A 17,308-nucleotide genomic window follows, 5' to 3' on the forward strand; every position below is an offset into this window, starting at 1 on the left:
ACAAAAAACACTTTTGGAATCTGCTTTTAGTCAACACATAAGGAAAGGGTGCACCGGTCCTGGAAATACTGCAATACCAGGTCAATGCGTGGAGTGGACAGAGCAAGCTCTATTTCCATCTCCCTGTTCTAAAAATCCATTTAATATATGGTCCCCAGATAGGGGACGTATCAGATATTAAACTGATAAGAACAGATACTACACTTGATCTTAGCCAAAAGGCCGAGAAGCGATAACCCGAACGGGCCGCGCGTTGCCCGAGCCTGCCCGATACTGCTGTTCAGCCCTTGCAGCGATTCAGCCTACTTCTAGGCAATTCCATGGGGCCCTGCAGGCTCACACACTCACAGCTACACGGGAGGTGAATAAAGGCCGGAGAGGAAGCCAGACAGGATTTGCTTCTTTTGCTTGCACCACAATGCAGTGCTGAAAGAGGAGGAATCTACATAAAAACGCCTTCCTGGCAACGCCCAAATGCCCTGCTGCCATGCAGATAAACACTGGCAGCGGCAGCAAGTGCATGCCCACAGCCACCCCTTGTTCCTTCACACCTTGTATCAGCTGTAATCCAGTCCAGTCCAGTGCTGCCTGCTGAGCAGCACTGACCAACACTGCCTGGGCCCAGGCTTTTATCTCTGAGGCCCCATTATGATGTCAGAAAGCTGGCTCTGGAATCCTGAGGGCTCCACTATGACACGTGCAAAGTTCCGTCTGAACTTTATATAAGACGGTGAGGCTCAGTCAGTCACTCAGTGTTGCCTGAGAGGGCAACACTGCAACAGCCGGCCGCCAGGCTGTCTTTTTTTTGCACAGCTAGTTGCCTCCAGGAGGCCACAAGAGGGAGACAAGGGACTGCAAAATGGAAAATAGGCATCCACCAACTTTACAGACAACTTCTCCTTGCTCCTACAACCTCCATCCTTGCACAGTTTGTTATTCTTCTAGGTAACATAGTAACAAATCCAAATTGCTGCTCTCTTTGTAGGCAAGCAAGGCTTTGTTGCAACTGCAATTCTTACTTCTTCTTGAAATGTAGGGACGACAGTACATTCCATCACATCCATCTAGTGTACACAGGTAGGTCCATTGTGGCGGGCAGGCGAGCGGGCGGGCTGCTTTATTGGCTGTTTGCTGTTCCCCTACTCCACTCCACTATTTGACTGTTGTGCTGCAATCAATCAATCAATCAATCAATCAATCAATCAATCAATCAATCAGTGGCTGGCTCAGGTGCAGCTCTTTAACTTACCTAAAAGGGAGGGCGGAGAGAAGACAAGGAAGGTGAATGAGGTGTTCCAATGTGAAATGCCGGAAACACAGAAACACAGACGACACACAACAAGAGGTGGCAATCTATTCATTAATTGCATTTAATCAATGAGCTCATTATCACTCATGCATTGTCCAACAGGTGTTGAAATAATGGGATTAAAAGGGGAGATCCCTTCAGAAAGACAGAAACAATAGCAAAGACAAAAAACACTTTTGGAATCTGCTTTTAGTCAACACATAAGGAAAGGGTGCACCGGTCCTGGAAATACTGCAATACCAGGTCAATGCGTGGAGTGGACAGAGCAAGCTCTATTTCCATCTCCCTGTTCTAAAAATCCATTTAATATATGGTCCCCAGATAGGGGACGTATCAGATATTAAACTGATAAGAACAGATACTACACTTGATCTTAGCCAAAAGGCCGAGAAGCGATAACCCGAACGGGCCGCGCGTTGCCCGAGCCTGCCCGATACTGCTGTTCAGCCCTTGCAGCGATTCAGCCTACTTCTAGGCAATTCCATGGGGCCCTGCAGGCTCACACACTCACAGCTACACGGGAGGTGAATAAAGGCCGGAGAGGAAGCCAGACAGGATTTGCTTCTTTTGCTTGCACCACAATGCAGTGCTGAAAGAGGAGGAATCTACATAAAAACGCCTTCCTGGCAACGCCCAAATGCCCTGCTGCCATGCAGATAAACACTGGCAGCGGCAGCAAGTGCATGCCCACAGCCACCCCTTGTTCCTTCACACCTTGTATCAGCTGTAATCCAGTCCAGTCCAGTGCTGCCTGCTGAGCAGCACTGACCAACACTGCCTGGGCCCAGGCTTTTATCTCTGAGGCCCCATTATGATGTCAGAAAGCTGGCTCTGGAATCCTGAGGGCTCCACTATGACACGTGCAAAGTTCCGTCTGAACTTTATATAAGACGGTGAGGCTCAGTCAGTCACTCAGTGTTGCCTGAGAGGGCAACACTGCAACAGCCGGCCGCCAGGCTGTCTTTTTTTTGCACAGCTAGTTGCCTCCAGGAGGCCACAAGAGGGAGACAAGGGACTGCAAAATGGAAAATAGGCATCCACCAACTTTACAGACAACTTCTCCTTGCTCCTACAACCTCCATCCTTGCACAGTTTGTTATTCTTCTAGGTAACATAGTAACAAATCCAAATTGCTGCTCTCTTTGTAGGCAAGCAAGGCTTTGTTGCAACTGCAATTCTTACTTCTTCTTGAAATGTAGGGACGACAGTACATTCCATCACATCCATCTAGTGTACACAGGTAGGTCCATTGTGGCGGGCAGGCGAGCGGGCGGGCTGCTTTATTGGCTGTTTGCTGTTCCCCTACTCCACTCCACTATTTGACTGTTGTGCTGCATCAATCAATCAATCAATCAATCAATCAATCAATCAATCAGTGGCTGGCTCAGGTGCAGCTCTTTAACTTACCTAAAAGGGAGGGCGGAGAGAAGACAAGGAAGGTGAATGAGGTGTTCCAATGTGAAATGCCGGAAACACAGAAACACAGACGACACACAACAAGAGGTGGCAATCTATTCATTAATTGCATTTAATCAATGAGCTCATTATCACTCATGCATTGTCCAACAGGTGTTGAAATAATGGGATTAAAAGGGGAGATCCCTTCAGAAAGACAGAAACAATAGCAAAGACAAAAAACACTTTTGGAATCTGCTTTTAGTCAACACATAAGGAAAGGGTGCACCGGTCCTGGAAATACTGCAATACCAGGTCAATGCGTGGAGTGGACAGAGCAAGCTCTATTTCCATCTCCCTGTTCTAAAAATCCATTTAATATATGGTCCCCAGATAGGGGACGTATCAGATATTAAACTGATAAGAACAGATACTACACTTGATCTTAGCCAAAAGGCCGAGAAGCGATAACCCGAACGGGCCGCGCGTTGCCCGAGCCTGCCCGATACTGCTGTTCAGCCCTTGCAGCGATTCAGCCTACTTCTAGGCAATTCCATGGGGCCCTGCAGGCTCACACACTCACAGCTACACGGGAGGTGAATAAAGCCCGGAGAGGAAGCCAGACAGGATTTGCTTCTTTTGCTTGCACCACAATGCAGTGCTGAAAGAGGAGGAATCTACATAAAAACGCCTTCCTGGCAACGCCCAAATGCCCTGCTGCCATGCAGATAAACACTGGCAGCGGCAGCAAGTGCATGCCCACAGCCACCCCTTGTTCCTTCACACCTTGTATCAGCTGTAATCCAGTCCAGTCCAGTGCTGCCTGCTGAGCAGCACTGACCAACACTGCCTGGGCCCAGGCTTTTATCTCTGAGGCCCCATTATGATGTCAGAAAGCTGGCTCTGGAATCCTGAGGGCTCCACTATGACACGTGCAAAGTTCCGTCTGAACTTTATATAAGACGGTGAGGCTCAGTCAGTCACTCAGTGTTGCCTGAGAGGGCAACACTGCAACAGCCGGCCGCCAGGCTGTCTTTTTTTTGCACAGCTAGTTGCCTCCAGGAGGCCACAAGAGGGAGACAAGGGACTGCAAAATGGAAAATAGGCATCCACCAACTTTACAGACAACTTCTCCTTGCTCCTACAACCTCCATCCTTGCACAGTTTGTTATTCTTCTAGGTAACATAGTAACAAATCCAAATTGCTGCTCTCTTTGTAGGCAAGCAAGGCTTTGTTGCAACTGCAATTCTTACTTCTTCTTGAAATGTAGGGACGACAGTACATTCCATCACATCCATCTAGTGTACACAGGTAGGTCCATTGTGGCGGGCAGGCGAGCGGGCGGGCTGCTTTATTGGCTGTTTGCTGTTCCCCTACTCCACTCCACTATTTGACTGTTGTGCTGCATCAATCAATCAATCAATCAATCAATCAATCAATCAATCAATCAATCAATCAGTGGCTGGCTCAGGTGCAGCTCTTTAACTTACCTAAAAGGGAGGGCGGAGAGAAGACAAGGAAGGTGAATGAGGTGTTCCAATGTGAAATGCCGGAAACACAGAAACACAGACGACACACAACAAGAGGTGGCAATCTATTCATTAATTGCATTTAATCAATGAGCTCATTATCACTCATGCATTGTCCAACAGGTGTTGAAATAATGGGATTAAAAGGGGAGATCCCTTCAGAAAGACAGAAACAATAGCAAAGACAAAAAACACTTTTGGAATCTGCTTTTAGTCAACACATAAGGAAAGGGTGCACCGGTCCTGGAAATACTGCAATACCAGGTCAATGCGTGGAGTGGACAGAGCAAGCTCTATTTCCATCTCCCTGTTCTAAAAATCCATTTAATATATGGTCCCCAGATAGGGGACGTATCAGATATTAAACTGATAAGAACAGATACTACACTTGATCTTAGCCAAAAGGCCGAGAAGCGATAACCCGAACGGGCCGCGCGTTGCCCGAGCCTGCCCGATACTGCTGTTCAGCCCTTGCAGCGATTCAGCCTACTTCTAGGCAATTCCATGGGGCCCTGCAGGCTCACACACTCACAGCTACACGGGAGGTGAATAAAGGCCGGAGAGGAAGCCAGACAGGATTTGCTTCTTTTGCTTGCACCACAATGCAGTGCTGAAAGAGGAGGAATCTACATAAAAACGCCTTCCTGGCAACGCCCAAATGCCCTGCTGCCATGCAGATAAACACTGGCAGCGGCAGCAAGTGCATGCCCACAGCCACCCCTTGTTCCTTCACACCTTGTATCAGCTGTAATCCAGTCCAGTCCAGTGCTGCCTGCTGAGCAGCACTGACCAACACTGCCTGGGCCCAGGCTTTTATCTCTGAGGCCCCATTATGATGTCAGAAAGCTGGCTCTGGAATCCTGAGGGCTCCACTATGACACGTGCAAAGTTCCGTCTGAACTTTATATAAGACGGTGAGGCTCAGTCAGTCACTCAGTGTTGCCTGAGAGGGCAACACTGCAACAGCCGGCCGCCAGGCTGTCTTTTTTTTGCACAGCTAGTTGCCTCCAGGAGGCCACAAGAGGGAGACAAGGGACTGCAAAATGGAAAATAGGCATCCACCAACTTTACAGACAACTTCTCCTTGCTCCTACAACCTCCATCCTTGCACAGTTTGTTATTCTTCTAGGTAACATAGTAACAAATCCAAATTGCTGCTCTCTTTGTAGGCAAGCAAGGCTTTGTTGCAACTGCAATTCTTACTTCTTCTTGAAATGTAGGGACGACAGTACATTCCATCACATCCATCTAGTGTACACAGGTAGGTCCATTGTGGCGGGCAGGCGAGCGGGCGGGCTGCTTTATTGGCTGTTTGCTGTTCCCCTACTCCACTCCACTATTTGACTGTTGTGCTGCATCAATCAATCAATCAATCAATCAATCAATCAATCAATCAATCAATCAGTGGCTGGCTCAGGTGCAGCTCTTTAACTTACCTAAAAGGGAGGGCGGAGAGAAGACAAGGAAGGTGAATGAGGTGTTCCAATGTGAAATGCCGGAAACACAGAAACACAGACGACACACAACAAGAGGTGGCAATCTATTCATTAATTGCATTTAATCAATGAGCTCATTATCACTCATGCATTGTCCAACAGGTGTTGAAATAATGGGATTAAAAGGGGAGATCCCTTCAGAAAGACAGAAACAATAGCAAAGACAAAAAACACTTTTGGAATCTGCTTTTAGTCAACACATAAGGAAAGGGTGCACCGGTCCTGGAAATACTGCAATACCAGGTCAATGCGTGGAGTGGACAGAGCAAGCTCTATTTCCATCTCCCTGTTCTAAAAATCCATTTAATATATGGTCCCCAGATAGGGGACGTATCAGATATTAAACTGATAAGAACAGATACTACACTTGATCTTAGCCAAAAGGCCGAGAAGCGATAACCCGAACGGGCCGCGCGTTGCCCGAGCCTGCCCGATACTGCTGTTCAGCCCTTGCAGCGATTCAGCCTACTTCTAGGCAATTCCATGGGGCCCTGCAGGCTCACACACTCACAGCTACACGGGAGGTGAATAAAGGCCGGAGAGGAAGCCAGACAGGATTTGCTTCTTTTGCTTGCACCACAATGCAGTGCTGAAAGAGGAGGAATCTACATAAAAACGCCTTCCTGGCAACGCCCAAATGCCCTGCTGCCATGCAGATAAACACTGGCAGCGGCAGCAAGTGCATGCCCACAGCCACCCCTTGTTCCTTCACACCTTGTATCAGCTGTAATCCAGTCCAGTCCAGTGCTGCCTGCTGAGCAGCACTGACCAACACTGCCTGGGCCCAGGCTTTTATCTCTGAGGCCCCATTATGATGTCAGAAAGCTGGCTCTGGAATCCTGAGGGCTCCACTATGACACGTGCAAAGTTCCGTCTGAACTTTATATAAGACGGTGAGGCTCAGTCAGTCACTCAGTGTTGCCTGAGAGGGCAACACTGCAACAGCCGGCCGCCAGGCTGTCTTTTTTTTGCACAGCTAGTTGCCTCCAGGAGGCCACAAGAGGGAGACAAGGGACTGCAAAATGGAAAATAGGCATCCACCAACTTTACAGACAACTTCTCCTTGCTCCTACAACCTCCATCCTTGCACAGTTTGTTATTCTTCTAGGTAACATAGTAACAAATCCAAATTGCTGCTCTCTTTGTAGGCAAGCAAGGCTTTGTTGCAACTGCAATTCTTACTTCTTCTTGAAATGTAGGGACGACAGTACATTCCATCACATCCATCTAGTGTACACAGGTAGGTCCATTGTGGCGGGCAGGCGAGCGGGCGGGCTGCTTTATTGGCTGTTTGCTGTTCCCCTACTCCACTCCACTATTTGACTGTTGTGCTGCATCAATCAATCAATCAATCAATCAATCAATCAATCAATCAATCAATCAATCAATCAATCAGTGGCTGGCTCAGGTGCAGCTCTTTAACTTACCTAAAAGGGAGGGCGGAGAGAAGACAAGGAAGGTGAATGAGGTGTTCCAATGTGAAATGCCGGAAACACAGAAACACAGACGACACACAACAAGAGGTGGCAATCTATTCATTAATTGCATTTAATCAATGAGCTCATTATCACTCATGCATTGTCCAACAGGTGTTGAAATAATGGGATTAAAAGGGGAGATCCCTTCAGAAAGACAGAAACAATAGCAAAGACAAAAAACACTTTTGGAATCTGCTTTTAGTCAACACATAAGGAAAGGGTGCACCGGTCCTGGAAATACTGCAATACCAGGTCAATGCGTGGAGTGGACAGAGCAAGCTCTATTTCCATCTCCCTGTTCTAAAAATCCATTTAATATATGGTCCCCAGATAGGGGACGTATCAGATATTAAACTGATAAGAACAGATACTACACTTGATCTTAGCCAAAAGGCCGAGAAGCGATAACCCGAACGGGCCGCGCGTTGCCCGAGCCTGCCCGATACTGCTGTTCAGCCCTTGCAGCGATTCAGCCTACTTCTAGGCAATTCCATGGGGCCCTGCAGGCTCACACACTCACAGCTACACGGGAGGTGAATAAAGGCCGGAGAGGAAGCCAGACAGGATTTGCTTCTTTTGCTTGCACCACAATGCAGTGCTGAAAGAGGAGGAATCTACATAAAAACGCCTTCCTGGCAACGCCCAAATGCCCTGCTGCCATGCAGATAAACACTGGCAGCGGCAGCAAGTGCATGCCCACAGCCACCCCTTGTTCCTTCACACCTTGTATCAGCTGTAATCCAGTCCAGTCCAGTGCTGCCTGCTGAGCAGCACTGACCAACACTGCCTGGGCCCAGGCTTTTATCTCTGAGGCCCCATTATAATGTCAGAAAGCTGGCTCTGGAATCCTGAGGGCTCCACTATGACACGTGCAAAGTTCCGTCTGAACTTTATATAAGACGGTGAGGCTCAGTCAGTCACTCAGTGTTGCCTGAGAGGGCAACACTGCAACAGCCGGCCGCCAGGCTGTCTTTTTTTTGCACAGCTAGTTGCCTCCAGGAGGCCACAAGAGGGAGACAAGGGACTGCAAAATGGAAAATAGGCATCCACCAACTTTACAGACAACTTCTCCTTGCTCCTACAACCTCCATCCTTGCACAGTTTGTTATTCTTCTAGGTAACATAGTAACAAATCCAAATTGCTGCTCTCTTTGTAGGCAAGCAAGGCTTTGTTGCAACTGCAATTCTTACTTCTTCTTGAAATGTAGGGACGACAGTACATTCCATCACATCCATCTAGTGTACACAGGTAGGTCCATTGTGGCGGGCAGGCGAGCGGGCGGGCTGCTTTATTGGCTGTTTGCTGTTCCCCTACTCCACTCCACTATTTGACTGTTGTGCTGCATCAATCAATCAATCAATCAATCAATCAATCAATCAATCAATCAATCAATCAATCAAGTGGCTGGCTCAGGTGCAGCTCTTTAACTTACCTAAAAGGGAGGGCGGAGAGAAGACAAGGAAGGTGAATGAGGTGTTCCAATGTGAAATGCCGGAAACACAGAAACACAGACGACACACAACAAGAGGTGGCAATCTATTCATTAATTGCATTTAATCAATGAGCTCATTATCACTCATGCATTGTCCAACAGGTGTTGAAATAATGGGATTAAAAGGGGAGATCCCTTCAGAAAGACAGAAACAATAGCAAAGACAAAAAACACTTTTGGAATCTGCTTTTAGTCAACACATAAGGAAAGGGTGCACCGGTCCTGGAAATACTGCAATACCAGGTCAATGCGTGGAGTGGACAGAGCAAGCTCTATTTCCATCTCCCTGTTCTAAAAATCCATTTAATATATGGTCCCCAGATAGGGGACGTATCAGATATTAAACTGATAAGAACAGATACTACACTTGATCTTAGCCAAAAGGCCGAGAAGCGATAACCCGAACGGGCCGCGCGTTGCCCGAGCCTGCCCGATACTGCTGTTCAGCCCTTGCAGCGATTCAGCCTACTTCTAGGCAATTCCATGGGGCCCTGCAGGCTCACACACTCACAGCTACACGGGAGGTGAATAAAGGCCGGAGAGGAAGCCAGACAGGATTTGCTTCTTTTGCTTGCACCACAATGCAGTGCTGAAAGAGGAGGAATCTACATAAAAACGCCTTCCTGGCAACGCCCAAATGCCCTGCTGCCATGCAGATAAACACTGGCAGCGGCAGCAAGTGCATGCCCACAGCCACCCCTTGTTCCTTCACACCTTGTATCAGCTGTAATCCAGTCCAGTCCAGTGCTGCCTGCTGAGCAGCACTGACCAACACTGCCTGGGCCCAGGCTTTTATCTCTGAGGCCCCATTATGATGTCAGAAAGCTGGCTCTGGAATCCTGAGGGCTCCACTATGACACGTGCAAAGTTCCGTCTGAACTTTATATAAGACGGTGAGGCTCAGTCAGTCACTCAGTGTTGCTTGAGAGGGCAACACTGCAACAGCCGGCCGCCAGGCTGTCTTTTTTTTGCACAGCTAGTTGCCTCCAGGAGGCCACAAGAGGGAGACAAGGGACTGCAAAATGGAAAATAGGCATCCACCAACTTTACAGACAACTTCTCCTTGCTCCTACAACCTCCATCCTTGCACAGTTTGTTATTCTTCTAGGTAACATAGTAACAAATCCAAATTGCTGCTCTCTTTGTAGGCAAGCAAGGCTTTGTTGCAACTGCAATTCTTACTTCTTCTTGAAATGTAGGGACGACAGTACATTCCATCACATCCATCTAGTGTACACAGGTAGGTCCATTGTGGCGGGCAGGCGAGCGGGCGGGCTGCTTTATTGGCTGTTTGCTGTTCCCCTACTCCACTCCACTATTTGACTGTTGTGCTGCATCAATCAATCAATCAATCAATCAATCAATCAATCAATCAATCAATCAATCAATCAATCAGTGGCTGGCTCAGGTGCAGCTCTTTAACTTACCTAAAAGGGAGGGCGGAGAGAAGACAAGGAAGGTGAATGAGGTGTTCCAATGTGAAATGCCGGAAACACAGAAACACAGACGACACACAACAAGAGGTGGCAATCTATTCATTAATTGCATTTAATCAATGAGCTCATTATCACTCATGCATTGTCCAACAGGTGTTGAAATAATGGGATTAAAAGGGGAGATCCCTTCAGAAAGACAGAAACAATAGCAAAGACAAAAAACACTTTTGGAATCTGCTTTTAGTCAACACATAAGGAAAGGGTGCACCGGTCCTGGAAATACTGCAATACCAGGTCAATGCGTGGAGTGGACAGAGCAAGCTCTATTTCCATCTCCCTGTTCTAAAAATCCATTTAATATATGGTCCCCAGATAGGGGACGTATCAGATATTAAACTGATAAGAACAGATACTACACTTGATCTTAGCCAAAAGGCCGAGAAGCGATAACCCGAACGGGCCGCGCGTTGCCCGAGCCTGCCCGATACTGCTGTTCAGCCCTTGCAGCGATTCAGCCTACTTCTAGGCAATTCCATGGGGCCCTGCAGGCTCACACACTCACAGCTACACGGGAGGTGAATAAAGGCCGGAGAGGAAGCCAGACAGGATTTGCTTCTTTTGCTTGCACCACAATGCAGTGCTGAAAGAGGAGGAATCTACATAAAAACGCCTTCCTGGCAACGCCCAAATGCCCTGCTGCCATGCAGATAAACACTGGCAGCGGCAGCAAGTGCATGCCCACAGCCACCCCTTGTTCCTTCACACCTTGTATCAGCTGTAATCCAGTCCAGTCCAGTGCTGCCTGCTGAGCAGCACTGACCAACACTGCCTGGGCCCAGGCTTTTATCTCTGAGGCCCCATTATGATGTCAGAAAGCTGGCTCTGGAATCCTGAGGGCTCCACTATGACACGTGCAAAGTTCCGTCTGAACTTTATATAAGACGGTGAGGCTCAGTCAGTCACTCAGTGTTGCCTGAGAGGGCAACACTGCAACAGCCGGCCGCCAGGCTGTCTTTTTTTTGCACAGCTAGTTGCCTCCAGGAGGCCACAAGAGGGAGACAAGGGACTGCAAAATGGAAAATAGGCATCCACCAACTTTACAGACAACTTCTCCTTGCTCCTACAACCTCCATCCTTGCACAGTTTGTTATTCTTCTAGGTAACATAGTAACAAATCCAAATTGCTGCTCTCTTTGTAGGCAAGCAAGGCTTTGTTGCAACTGCAATTCTTACTTCTTCTTGAAATGTAGGGACGACAGTACATTCCATCACATCCATCTAGTGTACACAGGTAGGTCCATTGTGGCGGGCAGGCGAGCGGGCGGGCTGCTTTATTGGCTGTTTGCTGTTCCCCTACTCCACTCCACTATTTGACTGTTGTGCTGCATCAATCAATCAATCAATCAATCAATCAATCAATCAGTGGCTGGCTCAGGTGCAGCTCTTTAACTTACCTAAAAGGGAGGGCGGAGAGAAGACAAGGAAGGTGAATGAGGTGTTCCAATGTGAAATGCCGGAAACACAGAAACACAGACGACACACAACAAGAGGTGGCAATCTATTCATTAATTGCATTTAATCAATGAGCTCATTATCACTCATGCATTGTCCAACAGGTGTTGAAATAATGGGATTAAAAGGGGAGATCCCTTCAGAAAGACAGAAACAATAGCAAAGACAAAAAACACTTTTGGAATCTGCTTTTAGTCAACACATAAGGAAAGGGTGCACCGGTCCTGGAAATACTGCAATACCAGGTCAATGCGTGGAGTGGACAGAGCAAGCTCTATTTCCATCTCCCTGTTCTAAAAATCCATTTAATATATGGTCCCCAGATAGGGGACGTATCAGATATTAAACTGATAAGAACAGATACTACACTTGATCTTAGCCAAAAGGCCGAGAAGCGATAACCCGAACGGGCCGCGCGTTGCCCGAGCCTGCCCGATACTGCTGTTCAGCCCTTGCAGCGATTCAGCCTACTTCTAGGCAATTCCATGGGGCCCTGCAGGCTCACACACTCACAGCTACACGGGAGGTGAATAAAGGCCGGAGAGGAAGCCAGACAGGATTTGCTTCTTTTGCTTGCACCACAATGCAGTGCTGAAAGAGGAGGAATCTACATAAAAACGCCTTCCTGGCAACGCCCAAATGCCCTGCTGCCATGCAGATAAACACTGGCAGCGGCAGCAAGTGCATGCCCACAGCCACCCCTTGTTCCTTCACACCTTGTATCAGCTGTAATCCAGTCCAGTCCAGTGCTGCCTGCTGAGCAGCACTGACCAACACTGCCTGGGCCCAGGCTTTTATCTCTGAGGCCCCATTATGATGTCAGAAAGCTGGCTCTGGAATCCTGAGGGCTCCACTATGACACGTGCAAAGTTCCGTCTGAACTTTATATAAGACGGTGAGGCTCAGTCAGTCACTCAGTGTTGCCTGAGAGGGCAACACTGCAACAGCCGGCCGCCAGGCTGTCTTTTTTTTGCACAGCTAGTTGCCTCCAGGAGGCCACAAGAGGGAGACAAGGGACTGCAAAATGGAAAATAGGCATCCACCAACTTTACAGACAACTTCTCCTTGCTCCTACAACCTCCATCCTTGCACAGTTTGTTATTCTTCTAGGTAACATAGTAACAAATCCAAATTGCTGCTCTCTTTGTAGGCAAGCAAGGCTTTGTTGCAACTGCAATTCTTACTTCTTCTTGAAATGTAGGGACGACAGTACATTCCATCACATCCATCTAGTGTACACAGGTAGGTCCATTGTGGCGGGCAGGCGAGCGGGCGGGCTGCTTTATTGGCTGTTTGCTGTTCCCCTACTCCACTCCACTATTTGACTGTTGTGCTGCATCAATCAATCAATCAATCAATCAATCAATCAATCAATCAATCAGTGGCTGGCTCAGGTGCAGCTCTTTAACTTACCTAAAAGGGAGGGCGGAGAGAAGACAAGGAAGGTGAATGAGGTGTTCCAATGTGAAATGCCGGAAACACAGAAACACAGACGACACACAACAAGAGGTGGCAATCTATTCATTAATTGCATTTAATCAATGAGCTCATTATCACTCATGCATTGTCCAACAGGTGTTGAAATAATGGGATTAAAAGGGGAGATCCCTTCAGAAAGACAGAAACAATAGCAAAGACAAAAAACACTTTTGGAATCTGCTTTTAGTCAACACATAAGGAAAGGGTGCACCGGTCCTGGAAATACTGCAATACCAGGTCAATGCGTGGAGTGGACAGAGCAAGCTCTATTTCCATCTCCCTGTTCTAAAAATCCATTTAATATATGGTCCCCAGATAGGGGACGTATCAGATATTAAACTGATAAGAACAGATACTACACTTGATCTTAGCCAAAAGGCCGAGAAGCGATAACCCGAACGGGCCGCGCGTTGCCCGAGCCTGCCCGATACTGCTGTTCAGCCCTTGCAGCGATTCAGCCTACTTCTAGGCAATTCCATGGGGCCCTGCAGGCTCACACACTCACAGCTACACGGGAGGTGAATAAAGGCCGGAGAGGAAGCCAGACAGGATTTGCTTCTTTTGCTTGCACCACAATGCAGTGCTGAAAGAGGAGGAATCTACATAAAAACGCCTTCCTGGCAACGCCCAAATGCCCTGCTGCCATGCAGATAAACACTGGCAGCGGCAGCAAGTGCATGCCCACAGCCACCCCTTGTTCCTTCACACCTTGTATCAGCTGTAATCCAGTCCAGTCCAGTGCTGCCTGCTGAGCAGCACTGACCAACACTGCCTGGGCCCAGGCTTTTATCTCTGAGGCCCCATTATGATGTCAGAAAGCTGGCTCTGGAATCCTGAGGGCTCCACTATGACACGTGCAAAGTTCCGTCTGAACTTTATATAAGACGGTGAGGCTCAGTCAGTCACTCAGTGTTGCCTGAGAGGGCAACACTGCAACAGCCGGCCGCCAGGCTGTCTTTTTTTTGCACAGCTAGTTGCCTCCAGGAGGCCACAAGAGGGAGACAAGGGACTGCAAAATGGAAAATAGGCATCCACCAACTTTACAGACAACTTCTCCTTGCTCCTACAACCTCCATCCTTGCACAGTTTGTTATTCTTCTAGGTAACATAGTAACAAATCCAAATTGCTGCTCTCTTTGTAGGCAAGCAAGGCTTTGTTGCAACTGCAATTCTTACTTCTTCTTGAAATCTTCTTGAAATGTAGGGACGACAGTACATTCCATCACATCCATCTAGTGTACACAGGTAGGTCCATTGTGGCGGGCAGGCGAGCGGGCGGGCTGCTTTATTGGCTGTTTGCTGTTCCCCTACTCCACTCCACTATTTGACTGTTGTGCTGCATCAATCAATCAATCAATCAATCAATCAATCAATCAATCAGTGGCTGGCTCAGGTGCAGCTCTTTAACTTACCTAAAAGGGAGGGCGGAGAGAAGACAAGGAAGGTGAATGAGGTGTTCCAATGTGAAATGCCGGAAACACAGAAACACAGACGACACACAACAAGAGGTGGCAATCTATTCATTAATTGCATTTAATCAATGAGCTCATTATCACTCATGCATTGTCCAACAGGTGTTGAAATAATGGGATTAAAAGGGGAGATCCCTTCAGAAAGACAGAAACAATAGCAAAGACAAAAAACACTTTTGGAATCTGCTTTTAGTCAACACATAAGGAAAGGGTGCACCGGTCCTGGAAATACTGCAATACCAGGTCAATGCGTGGAGTGGACAGAGCAAGCTCTATTTCCATCTCCCTGTTCTAAAAATCCATTTAATATATGGTCCCCAGATAGGGGACGTATCAGATATTAAACTGATAAGAACAGATACTACACTTGATCTTAGCCAAAAGGCCGAGAAGCGATAACCCGAACGGGCCGCGCGTTGCCCGAGCCTGCCCGATACTGCTGTTCAGCCCTTGCAGCGATTCAGCCTACTTCTAGGCAATTCCATGGGGCCCTGCAGGCTCACACACTCACAGCTACACGGGAGGTGAATAAAGGCCGGAGAGGAAGCCAGACAGGATTTGCTTCTTTTGCTTGCACCACAATGCAGTGCTGAAAGAGGAGGAATCTACATAAAAACGCCTTCCTGGCAACGCCCAAATGCCCTGCTGCCATGCAGATAAACACTGGCAGCGGCAGCAAGTGCATGCCCACAGCCACCCCTTGTTCCTTCACACCTTGTATCAGCTGTAATCCAGTCCAGTCCAGTGCTGCCTGCTGAGCAGCACTGACCAACACTGCCTGGGCCCAGGCTTTTATCTCTGAGGCCCCATTATGATGTCAGAAAGCTGGCTCTGGAATCCTGAGGGCTCCACTATGACACGTGCAAAGTTCCGTCTGAACTTTATATAAGACGGTGAGGCTCAGTCAGTCACTCAGTGTTGCCTGAGAGGGCAACACTGCAACAGCCGGCCGCCAGGCTGTCTTTTTTTTGCACAGCTAGTTGCCTCCAGGAGGCCACAAGAGGGAGACAAGGGACTGCAAAATGGAAAATAGGCATCCACCAACTTTACAGACAACTTCTCCTTGCTCCTACAACCTCCATCCTTGCACAGTTTGTTATTCTTCTAGGTAACATAGTAACAAATCCAAATTGCTGCTCTCTTTGTAGGCAAGCAAGGCTTTGTTGCAACTGCAATTCTTACTTCTTCTTGAAATGTAGGGACGACAGTACATTCCATCACATCCATCTAGTGTACACAGGTAGGTCCATTGTGGCGGGCAGGCGAGCGGGCGGGCTGCTTTATTGGCTGTTTGCTGTTCCCCTACTCCACTCCACTATTTGACTGTTGTGCTGCATCAATCAATCAATCAATCAATCAATCAATCAATCAGTGGCTGGCTCAGGTGCAGCTCTTTAACTTACCTAAAAGGGAGGGCGGAGAGAAGACAAGGAAGGTGAATGAGGTGTTCCAATGTGAAATGCCGGAAACACAGAAACACAGACGACACACAACAAGAGGTGGCAATCTATTCATTAATTGCATTTAATCAATGAGCTCATTATCACTCATGCATTGTCCAACAGGTGTTGAAATAATGGGATTAAAAGGGGAGATCCCTTCAGAAAGACAGAAACAATAGCAAAGACAAAAAACACTTTTGGAATCTGCTTTTAGTCAACACATAAGGAAAGGGTGCACCGGTCCTGGAAATACTGCAATACCAGGTCAATGCGTGGAGTGGACAGAGCAAGCTCTATTTCCATCTCCCTGTTCTAAAAATCCATTTAATATATGGTCCCCAGATAGGGGACGTATCAGATATTAAACTGATAAGAACAGATACTACACTTGATCTTAGCCAAAAGGCCGAGAAGCGATAACCCGAACGGGCCGCGCGTTGCCCGAGCCTGCCCGATACTGCTGTTCAGCCCTTGCAGCGATTCAGCCTACTTCTAGGCAATTCCATGGGGCCCTGCAGGCTCACACACTCACAGCTACACGGGAGGTGAATAAAGGCCGGAGAGGAAGCCAGACAGGATTTGCTTCTTTTGCTTGCACCACAATGCAGTGCTGAAAGAGGAGGAATCTACATAAAAACGCCTTCCTGGCAACGCCCAAATGCCCTGCTGCCATGCAGATAAACACTGGCAGCGGCAGCAAGTGCATGCCCACAGCCACCCCTTGTTCCTTCACACCTTGTATCAGCTGTAATCCAGTCCAGTCCAGTGCTGCCTGCTGAGCAGCACTGACCAACACTGCCTGGGCCCAGGCTTTTATCTCTGAGGCCCCATTATGATGTCAGAAAGCTGGCTCTGGAATCCTGAGGGCTCCACTATGACACGTGCAAAGTTCCGTCTGAACTTTATATAAGACGGTGAGGCTCAGTCAGTCACTCAGTGTTGCCTGAGAGGGCAACACTGCAACAGCCGGCCGCCAGGCTGTCTTTTTTTTGCACAGCTAGTTGCATCCAGGAGGCCACAAGAGGGAGACAAGGGACTGCAAAATGGAAAATAGGCATCCACCAACTTTACAGACAACTTCTCCTTGCTCCTACAACCTCCATCCTTGCACAGTTTGTTATTCTTCTAGGTAACATAGTAACAAATCAAAATTGCTGCTCTCTTTGTAGGCAAGCAAGGCTTTGTTGCAACTGCAATTCTTACTTCTTCTTGAAATGTAGGGACGACAGTACATTCCATCACATCCATCTAGTGTACACAGGTAGG

The 17,308-nt window shown here is 47.9% G+C and overlaps 12 non-coding genes across 12 annotated transcripts; all 12 read right to left on the reverse strand.

The window, feature by feature from the left end:
• Positions 1-43: 43 nt before the first annotated feature.
• Positions 44-234, reverse strand: LOC142702983 (U2 spliceosomal RNA). The gene has a single exon (XR_012867357.1). It is a non-coding gene; the product is annotated as a U2 spliceosomal RNA (small nuclear RNA).
• Positions 235-1,515: 1,281 nt separating this feature from the next.
• LOC142702995 (U2 spliceosomal RNA) lies at positions 1,516-1,706 on the reverse strand. Its single transcript, XR_012867368.1, has one exon. It is a non-coding gene; the product is annotated as a U2 spliceosomal RNA (small nuclear RNA).
• Positions 1,707-2,982: 1,276 nt separating this feature from the next.
• LOC142703001 (U2 spliceosomal RNA) lies at positions 2,983-3,173 on the reverse strand. Its single transcript, XR_012867374.1, has one exon. It is a non-coding gene; the product is annotated as a U2 spliceosomal RNA (small nuclear RNA).
• A 1,288-nt stretch (positions 3,174-4,461) lies between these two features.
• On the reverse strand, positions 4,462-4,652 carry LOC142703002 (U2 spliceosomal RNA). The gene has a single exon (XR_012867375.1). It is a non-coding gene; the product is annotated as a U2 spliceosomal RNA (small nuclear RNA).
• A 1,284-nt stretch (positions 4,653-5,936) lies between these two features.
• On the reverse strand, positions 5,937-6,127 carry LOC142703003 (U2 spliceosomal RNA). Its single transcript, XR_012867376.1, has one exon. It is a non-coding gene; the product is annotated as a U2 spliceosomal RNA (small nuclear RNA).
• Positions 6,128-7,423: 1,296 nt separating this feature from the next.
• On the reverse strand, positions 7,424-7,614 carry LOC142702984 (U2 spliceosomal RNA). The gene has a single exon (XR_012867358.1). It is a non-coding gene; the product is annotated as a U2 spliceosomal RNA (small nuclear RNA).
• Positions 7,615-8,907: 1,293 nt separating this feature from the next.
• LOC142702985 (U2 spliceosomal RNA) lies at positions 8,908-9,098 on the reverse strand. Its single transcript, XR_012867359.1, has one exon. It is a non-coding gene; the product is annotated as a U2 spliceosomal RNA (small nuclear RNA).
• A 1,296-nt stretch (positions 9,099-10,394) lies between these two features.
• On the reverse strand, positions 10,395-10,585 carry LOC142702986 (U2 spliceosomal RNA). Its single transcript, XR_012867360.1, has one exon. It is a non-coding gene; the product is annotated as a U2 spliceosomal RNA (small nuclear RNA).
• Positions 10,586-11,857: 1,272 nt separating this feature from the next.
• Positions 11,858-12,048, reverse strand: LOC142702987 (U2 spliceosomal RNA). Its single transcript, XR_012867361.1, has one exon. It is a non-coding gene; the product is annotated as a U2 spliceosomal RNA (small nuclear RNA).
• A 1,280-nt stretch (positions 12,049-13,328) lies between these two features.
• On the reverse strand, positions 13,329-13,519 carry LOC142702988 (U2 spliceosomal RNA). The gene has a single exon (XR_012867362.1). It is a non-coding gene; the product is annotated as a U2 spliceosomal RNA (small nuclear RNA).
• Positions 13,520-14,806: 1,287 nt separating this feature from the next.
• LOC142702989 (U2 spliceosomal RNA) lies at positions 14,807-14,997 on the reverse strand. The gene has a single exon (XR_012867363.1). It is a non-coding gene; the product is annotated as a U2 spliceosomal RNA (small nuclear RNA).
• A 1,272-nt stretch (positions 14,998-16,269) lies between these two features.
• Positions 16,270-16,460, reverse strand: LOC142702990 (U2 spliceosomal RNA). The gene has a single exon (XR_012867364.1). It is a non-coding gene; the product is annotated as a U2 spliceosomal RNA (small nuclear RNA).
• Positions 16,461-17,308: the final 848 nt, after the last annotated feature.

The sequence above is a fragment of the Rhinoderma darwinii genome, unplaced genomic scaffold, assembly GCF_050947455.1.
Source record: "Rhinoderma darwinii isolate aRhiDar2 unplaced genomic scaffold, aRhiDar2.hap1 Scaffold_2521, whole genome shotgun sequence".
Lineage (NCBI taxonomy): Eukaryota > Metazoa > Chordata > Amphibia > Anura > Rhinodermatidae > Rhinoderma > Rhinoderma darwinii.